At 34.2% G+C, this 9,802-nt stretch overlaps 1 non-coding gene across 1 annotated transcript; it reads right to left on the reverse strand.

Moving 5' to 3' along the window:
- Window positions 1-8,660: 8,660 nt before the first annotated feature.
- LOC124899916 lies at window positions 8,661-8,801 on the reverse strand. The gene has a single exon (XR_007057476.1). It is a non-coding gene; the product is annotated as a small nucleolar RNA Z247 (small nucleolar RNA).
- Window positions 8,802-9,802: the final 1,001 nt, after the last annotated feature.

The raw sequence follows: 9,802 nt of genomic DNA on the forward strand, positions 1-9,802 counted from the left end.
AATTTTTCTTACACTTAACACAACTTGGCTTTTATATACACACAACTTGGCTTTTTTATTCCTTCTGAGTCTTAGTGAATTACACGACTCGTTTGACTTGATATTTTACTAGTTATGGCAAAGCATATCTTGCACAAAGGTGCAATTGCTCCCCACCCCACGTATGGGGTAATCCTTTTACTCCATATATGTTAGAGTATGTGCCCTACTAATCAGTGACTTTAACGTACGAGTTGTCTATGGATGGAACGGGTTGCCTGACGTATTCCAAGAAAGCAGTAAAACAAGAAGTAAAGAACACAATGATTTTTATGTAAAAAATATCCGGCTCAAAAAGGTGTAATAAACCACGACCTGTACCTACAGGATTTAACCCCAACTTCACTAAATAACTCTGAGCCCTAACAACGACTAATTACAAAACTCTTGTAACCAACAATTAGGAATTATAATCTCTAATTCCTTTACCTCAATAACTGAAATTAAAAACTCTAATTCCTATAACTCAATAACTGGAATTAAAAACTCTAATTCCTGTAACTCAACAATCATCCTTTACTGTTGAAACCACTTCGAGTTATCCCAAATTTGAAGTTAACTCAGCTCAATATTATTCCTAAACAATCAATCTAGGAAGGAAATAAATTACAACTCAATTAGAACAATACATTTAAACTAACTCATGAACTGTAAAGCTTAATCCTGTGAAACAGGTTCATCAATTTGTTCCTTTGTACTGGCAGCACTTGAATCTTCAGTCAGAATTCTCTCAATTATAAACTTTCTCAATTTGATCGTATTTATCCTTTTCTCTCTCTGTAAGTGCACAAGTTATTGATACATATTCTATATAAGCACAACTCTCAAAAGAGTCCTTTATTTCAAACTCCTCCTTTAATCAGACCTCTCATTGCTTAGAGTTCTACTTCAAGTGAGACTCCTTCTTCAATTCCAACTCTTATCTTCTTAGTGTTGTAGTCAAACTTCAACTCTTTAAATCGGCACATGATTATTTCCTTGAGTTTATCTTAATTAACCACTTATCTGGTCCTTCCTTGATTTTTGCACGCTTGTCTTTAATCATCGATAATTTTGCTACAAGTTCAGCTACATGAGATAGTGTGTCTGTGAACCAGCTTGACTAACATGTTTCTATCACTTTGTCAGTTTGTCAATCATCAAAACTGCAACGTACCCAACAAATTTTTCCCTTTTTTATGATGACAAACCTCTTATCTTTGTGCATTCAAACATCTTCATCTATAGACAATAAAGTATAAAATACTAGAATGAAACAAGTTAGTCAATGGATTATAAACATTGCACAACCCTCTTATCTTCCCCCTTTTGGCATCATCAAAAAATTATTTCAATGCAATAATATACTAGCCAAAGTGATTTGTTATGCTATTCATGGCCATTGGGACTATCACCAAAACAATCAGACAAAGACTTTACCCAACATAGTTATATATTAAAGAGATAAAAAATATGAGTCAATTAAGCAAAGGTAACCATTCCATTTAACTGCCAACGCATGTTCCACATTAAACGTAAGCTAGTACTGAACAAAGCAAAACAACTGAGCATTAATCAAAAAGAAATACGGTATAAAAGTGGAACATGATTAAGGATATGAAGAGTGGGGAACAAATGAGGAAGGTGGAATAGGTGATATCAAATGTGTCAATTGATGAATGACTAAAATATTTTCATTCCTCAATCAATCAAGGTCAAGCTTCAAAGTCATGATCCTAGGCTTAAGGACCTATTATTCCACTTCATGACTGTCTTGTGCAGCTTCTAGTTCAGATATTTTTTTTCTAGCTAAATCATTTGTTTATTATTAATTTTTTCAAATGAGTGTTGGCCCTCAGCAGCATGATTCATCTGTTCAAGAACATCCATTATTGTTTTAGAAGTCAAACTTGAACTAGGACTGAAAAGTCGCCCAAAAATAGCTAATTAGGAACTAAAAGAGAGAGCATGTCCCTATTTATTCTTCAGAAACATATGTTGCATGTTATTGATGATTAAGTAAATTCATGATACAAAAACTGATAGTTTGATTAAGAGATAAGAAGAAATTTCTGGTGTAGGATTAAACACATTTATGCACAACCATTTGAAGAGAATCAAAGAAAGTTTGGTCAACCAATTTATTAGCTTTATAAGACAAGGAGAGGATGAAGTGTGGGGAATTGAACAAGTGTGCTCAACTATTTCAACTTAGACAACCTATGCTTATGTTAGTGTAGAACATACCCGATAAGAACAACTTTGTGATCACAATTGCTTGCTTGTACCTAATTTTCTACATAATCTAATACAAAATTAGGTTAGTAAAGTAAAAAAACTAGAATTGGGACACACAACTAAATATGCAAGACTGAATGGAATAAAAATTTAGCTAATAAGATTAAAATGAAAAATAGTTATTTTAGTCAATCATTAAAGGGAGTTCATGCAATTTTAATCATCCCCAAGTCTAACCTATTCCTTTCAAAATGCTCTCTACTCAGTGCCTTTGGTGCTTCTCCACTCAATTAAGTAACCCACATAGTCAACATTTTTAAGCCCTCAAGAGTGAAATTGTTTTCCTTTGAATACCATAGTCTCAAGCCATTGATTCCCATGACATATCTCAAGATTCTTGTGAAAATACCAATTCTTATGAACTACCAACAAATTATCATCAGCTTGAGTTAGTGTTAATGATGCATCAATTTCTTGATTTGTTGTTCCCCTTGTCAATATGCTCTCAGTCTGTACAATAGATGGACCAGGTGGTACAACATGTTTCTGTGCATGCTCATCAGTTTCACTGTCATTCCCTCCTTTTTTAAAGAGGATCTCCCTTGTTTCCCCCTTACACGAGCAATCCAAATCTGACCATCTTTAAAAAAGCTTTTGTTTTAGTTCTCCCAATCTTTTCAAATCTTGTAATAGTGCTTTTTTTTACCATCTCCAAAAGATCTATTCCCCCTTTAAATATGGTAAGTGAAAGAAATTTTATTTGTTTCCAGTCTTATGACTTGAGCAAGCTCTATCCATGTACTAATTTTGCTTGTCTCCTATCACTCTCACTTGAAAAACAAATTAGGGGTTAACTTTAGAAACTCAGATAAACTTGGGTCCTTTCTTATAAGAAAAAAGATGTATGAGGTTCCTTCTAGACCATCGAGGCAACAGGTTATGTGACCTATTTCTCTGACTAATTTTGACCTTCTTGTTAGTTTGTGATAACTTAGAACTAGATTATTTTGCTAGGCTTATGCTTCTTGATTTGCTTTTGACTACAACTGGATATTCAGTGGTTGGATGTCCCAGGTTACCACAAATATAAACAGATCTTTGATAGCATTAAAACTTTTATAAAAGCCTGACCCAACCTTTTTATTGTGAGTTATTTGACCTAGATTATGAACAAGTCTTGAAGAGTGTGCCCATCTATTAGCTCTTTCAAGATCAAGTTTCAATTGAGAAACTTCTTGACTTAGTTGACTAACCTTTTGTTTTTCACAAAAGTATTCATGTTTAATCTTAGTCAATTCTGACTCAATTTTTTCTTGTTCCTCACTTTTGACCTTTTATTCTTTTTCAGAAAGAGACAATTTTAGAACTTCAAACTTAGGGTCAGGTTTGATGAATCAAATCTGCTAACCTGTTCCTTAAGAGTGTAGTTTTCCTTTTCAGCAGTGTTTTTACAAGCCTCTAGATTGATATAATCAAACTTTAGGCTTGCTAGACTGCTGAATCATCCCTATCAATTGTTAGTTCTTGAAAATCATCAATTAAAGCACTTATTAAAGAAACAAGTTTCTTTTTAGAAATAGATGCAACTTCTCTTTGAGTTTAAAAATACTTACCTCTATGTTCCATCATCTTCTTCTATGTCTAAATCTCTAATGGCCATGAGAATAGTTTCATCTTCTTCATCTGATTCATCACTTTCAGATGCCCTAATTAGATCTTCCATGTTCATCTCATAAGTCTTTAAATTATCAACTAACTCATCAAGGGACATTCTAGTGAGATCCTTAGTTTCTCTTATGGTTGTAACTTTGACATCCCACTTAGACTTTGGTAGGACAGTCAAGACCTTCTCTACCTATTCCTCAATAGATAAAACCTTTTCTATAGATGATAACTCATTTACTAATAAAGTTAACCTAGTTATCATTTCTTGTAGTGACTCATTTTTCTCTATTTTGAAAGACTCATATTCAGTGAAAAGTGATGCAATTTTGAATTTTCTCACTTGGCTAGTACCTTCATGTGCATTCAGCAATGCATCCCAGATTTGTTTAGCAGTGTTGCAATTAGATACTCTATTGTACTCGGCTGGATCAAGACCACAAACAAGAATGTTTTTGGCTTTTGCATTCTTTTATAGTGCAACAAGAACTTCTGGGGTGAATTCACTCCTTACCTTTTTATCTGTTTTCCATCCACTAACTTCATGGGAATTATTGGTCCATCAGTAATTCTATCTCATAATTCATAATCTACACTTTGAAGATACGTTTTCATCCTAGCTTTCCACTACATGAAGTGAGAACCATCAAAGAGTGGAGATCTAATAGTAGATTGACCTTCACTGTGACTAGGTGGTGCGGAATTCATCATAGTGATCTTTGTCTTAGGTGTTAACCCTTTTTAAGACAGTCTTTCTCTGATACCACTTGTTAGAGTACGTGCCGTACTGATCAGTGACTTTAACATAAGAGTGGCCTATAGATGGAATGGGTTGCCTGACGTGTTCCAAGAAAGTAGTAAAACAGAAAGTAAAGAACACAATGATTTTTATGTGGAAAATACTAGGCTCAAAATGGTGTAATAAACCATGACTTGTACCTACATGATTTAACCCCGAATTCACTAAATAAATCTGAGCCTTAACAACGACTGATTACAAAACTCTTGTAACCAACAATTAGGAATTATAAATTCTAATTCCTATACCTCAATAACTGGAATTATAAACTCTAATTCCTATAACTCAATAACTAGAATTATAAACTCTAATTCCTATAACTCAACAATCACCCTTGACCGTTGAACCCACTTCGGGTTATCCCAAACTTGAAGTTAACTCAGCTTAGTATTGTTCCTAAACAATCAGTCTAGGAAGGTAATAAATTACAACTCAATAAGAACAATACATTTAAACTGACTCATGTATTGTAAAGCTTAATCCTGTGAAATAGGTTCGTCAATTTATTCCTTTGTACTGGCAGCACTTGAATCTTCAGTCAGAATTCTCTCAATTATGAACTTTCTTAATTTGATCATATTTAGCATTTTCTCTCTCAGTAAGTGCGCAAGTTAATCTGAATGATACATCTTCTATTTAAGCACAACTCTCAAAAGATTCCTTCTTTATTTCAAGCTCATCCTTTAATTAGACCTCTCATTGCATAGAGTTCTACTTCAAGTGAGACTCCTTCTTCAATTTCAACTTTTGTCTTATTAGTGTTGTAGTCAAACTTTAACTCTTTAAATCAACACATGATTATTTCCTTGAGTTTATCTGAATTAACCACTCATCTAGTCCTTTCTTGATTTTTGAATGCTTGTCTTTAATCATCAATGATTTTGCTACAAGTTCAGCTACATGAGACAGTGTGTCTGTGAACTAGCTTGACTGACATGTTTCATATCTCTTTATCAGTTTTTCGATCATCAAAACTGCATCGTACCCAATAATATAGATTATCTAGCTAACTCAATAATGTAGTTGAGTGTTTTCTCTACTTTTTTTTTGGAACCCCAAGACTTTGCCTCAAGGGTGAATACTTTATGGTAACCTTCTTACTGTGCAATAGCTTGCAAACCATACGGGAGATGTAAAATGCACTAGACAAACCTCATGCGACGAGGCCATGATTTTAAAGGCTTTATGGAGATATAAATTTCCACTATACCCCAAGGAAATACAATTTAAGGATCGGAAGATTAGTTTGTGAGAATTATAGGGACGAAGGAATGGGAAATACACTCAGCCAAAAGTTTTCATGAAATGATAATCAGGAATTTGTTTAAACAACTTCTTATAAGGTGAGACGTTATTGAACGAGGGTGTTGGTGTTGGGTTTGAAATTGAGAGAGCGTCATGCCAAAACTTATAGTTTATAGACGATAAATCAGATAACAATGAAAAATAAATACTAAAAAAATTTTGTTAATATGGTTTGGTCAAACGACCTACATATTAAAAATAATACTGCAAAACTTGAAAACCTATTGGGTGAAAATCTCCCCCTAAACAAAACTCTTCAAATGACTACATTGTGGATGCTATTGTATTATGGTATGAGAAAGGGTCATCTATTTATAGATGTCCAAAAACTTTCTTCCAAGAAAGAGATTTGTCAAATATTGATGAGTTTTATATTTTTCTTTTAGGAGAAGTAAAAGTAATTATGGTATTATTTTGACTTTCCTTCAATAGAAAATAAAACTCAAATTTGGTAAGAAAATCAGGGCAAAAACTCTAATAAATCTCCTTTTTATGGTTTGTCTTTCTAGCAAAATATTCTTGATCCTCCTTCTTCACACGATCTTCAGATATCACTGCTGTTTGACATGCTTAAAAATGGAGCCCTTTTGGGTTTAAAATGTAAGAGCCATTTTTGGATTAAAAATATTGGAGCCCTTTATAAGGGTTAAAAGTGAACTTTATTTTCAAATATGTGACAGCAGGATTGTTGAAAATACTCTTGAAATTTCTTCTCCATATGTAGTTTTTTTGAACTTTTATTTTAGACAAAAAAAATCTTCATTATCACCAAGTTGGTTACAATTTGATTTGAAACAGCTTTGAACATGTCTTTTATTAATCTCGTTTCACCAAACTATTGGATCTTTGAACCATAGGCTCTGATACCACTTGTTGGGTTCGAAATTGAGAGAGCTTCATGCGGAATCTTATAGTTTGCAAATCATATATATGATAAATCAGATGACAACGAAAAATAAATACTAAAAACATATTATTAATATGGATTGGTCAAACGACCTACATATTAAAAATAATATTGCAAAACTTAGAAACCTATTGGGTGAAAATCTTCTCCTAAACAAAACTACTCTTCAAACGACTACATTGTGGATGCTATGTGTTATAGTATGAGAAGAGGGTCATCTATTTATAGATGTCCAAAATCTTACCTTCAAGAAAGAGTTTGTCAAATATGAAAGAGTTTTATATTTTCTTTTTAGGAAAAGTAAAAGTAATTATGGTATTACTTTGACTTTCCTTCACTAGAAAATCAAATTCAAATTTGGTAAGAAAATCAAGGCAAAACCCCTAACAGTTGGGATACGATTTTAGTGTTAACCGCATTAACAAAAGCATGATCCCAAAAGGTAAGACGAAGGGATGCATGTGCGATAAATGTTAAACCATTTCAACAATATAGCGATGTTTTCTTTCGGCAGTATCATTTTGTTCATAGGTATGTGACAAGATAAGTGATGAACGATCCCCTCTCGGGCAAAAAAGTTGGATAAATTCCTATATTTTCCACCCCAATCATATTGTACCACTTTTATACAATGCTCAAAGAACTTCTCAACTCGAGTTTTAAAGCGTAAAAATATTGTATAAACTTCATTTTTGAAACTCATAGGAAATAGCCATGTAAATTTGCTAAAGTTATCAATAAAAGAAGCATAATAACGAAATTTATTACTAGCCAATTGTGGAGTAGGACCCCATACATCACTGTGGATCAAATCAAGAGGAAAATTAGAACTAGAACTAGAATTAGAAAATGGCAATTTGTGACTCTTGCCATATTGGCAAGAAGAATAAACATTAGATCGAGGACTCGATTTGACTGGTAAAGAAAGACTCCTAATAATACTATTGACTGCTCGTAGAGACTAGTGACCTAAACGACTCTGCCATAGATCAAAAGATAACTTGGAGAGATAGAAAGCCTGTGACTTATTTGAGAAAAAGGTTAGCCGAGTAACTGAGTTGCAAGGAGACGATAAAGGCCATGCTCAAGAGTCTTACGCAGTAGTACTTTCCCTGCTGCCCGATCCTTCACAAAACAAAAGCGAGGATGAAACTCAAATATAACATCACTATCCGAAGTGAACTTGGCTACACTAAGCAAATTCTTGGTAATTTTAGGCACCAATAATACATTAGATAAATGTAAAGATCGACTAACTGTAGGTAAGATAGCATTACCAAAGTGAAAAATTGTCAAACCCGTGCCATTACTAACATGAATTTGATCGCTTCCCAGATACTCTCCTTGTATCTCTATATTCTGCATATCGTTAGTTAAATGATGAGTAGCCCCAGAATCTGAACACCAATCGAATCTCCAACAGTAGAAAGTTGGCAATGAAAGAAGCCATGTGTGATTCAAAAGGAGCTTGATAAGCATGGTCAAAACGATGGTAGAAAACCAGGGCGGAGTGACCAAACTTATGGCAAACTTGACATTGATATTAGTTGGATAAGTTGGTGTTGCGACACCGACCTCGTCCTCGTCTAGATCTGCCACCATAAGCCTGATTATTATTGACATTAGTTGTCATTTTAAAGGAATTATCATCCTTAGTATTGTTGGACTGTCTAGTAGACAAGTTGTCTTGGCTTTATCCTTGGTCTATACTTGTCATCTGCTCCAAACGATACTCTTGACTTAAAAGTAAACCATGGAGATCGACTAATGAAATTAACTCAACCCTAGTAGTGACCAAGACAACTGCGGCATCATATTCTTGTTCAAGTCCTCCGAGAATATATAAAATAAGATCATCATCAGTGACAGGGTGTGCCGTAACCGCGAGATTATCATCACAAGTATTCATCTTTTGAAGATACTATGCCATGGATGAGTTGCATGCCTTTATTTGTAGTTTGTAATTGCAACCTTAGTTGCATTATCCTAGCCTTGGATTGCGATGCAAACAATGTCTCAAGTGCCTTCCAAATAGCCTGAGATGTTATACAACTGCCTACTTGGCCTAAAATCTCTTCGGTGAGGGTTGAGAGAATCCAACTCAATAAAAGTTGGTCTTGTTTGATCCATAAACTATACGCTAGGTTGATAACCACGTTAGTTGGAGGGCATTTGTGCGTGCCATCCACATATCCCTCAAGTTCGTTACCCCTTAGAACTGGGAGAATTTGTGATTTCCACACAATATAGTTATGACGGTCAAATTGAGAAGATGGGACTGATTAATGTTGGTTGCGAGCGATGAAAAATTTTGGGAAGGGGTTTCCAAGGTGATATTGGTAATTGAGGGAAGTGCCATTGTGGGACGTGAGTCTTCGCAAGGCTCCGATACTATGTAAAGATTTTATAAAGATATAAATCTCGATGATTATTCACGGAGGAGTTCTTCGTCAATATATACAAAATGCTATACAAAGTATAGTTGAACACCAACTCTCTAAGAGATAAACTATACAATTTAAATCAAATGTAAATACATAATATGTGACTATTATGGTGGTCTAACTATAATTAAGTGAAAGACAAAGGCTGAATTTGATCCTAGGTCTCCCAAATGGAAAACCCACCTCCCCATCACTCAACTATGCCCTTCCCGGCGAGTGCTTTCCATGTTTGTCATTAATTATTTTTGTGTTTTATTGTTACTTCTAATTGTTATATGATTGTTGGAAAAAAATGGACTTCCGAAGCTGTATCAAATACAATTCAAGTGGGGAAAAAATTGCATCTTTATGCAAGATACGCCTTGCCATGATTAATTAAAAGAATTAACATCAAATGAGTCGTGTGAATCACTACCACTTAGAAGGAAG

The sequence above is a fragment of the Capsicum annuum genome, chromosome 6, assembly GCF_002878395.1.
Source record: "Capsicum annuum cultivar UCD-10X-F1 chromosome 6, UCD10Xv1.1, whole genome shotgun sequence".
NCBI lineage: Eukaryota > Viridiplantae > Streptophyta > Magnoliopsida > Solanales > Solanaceae > Capsicum > Capsicum annuum.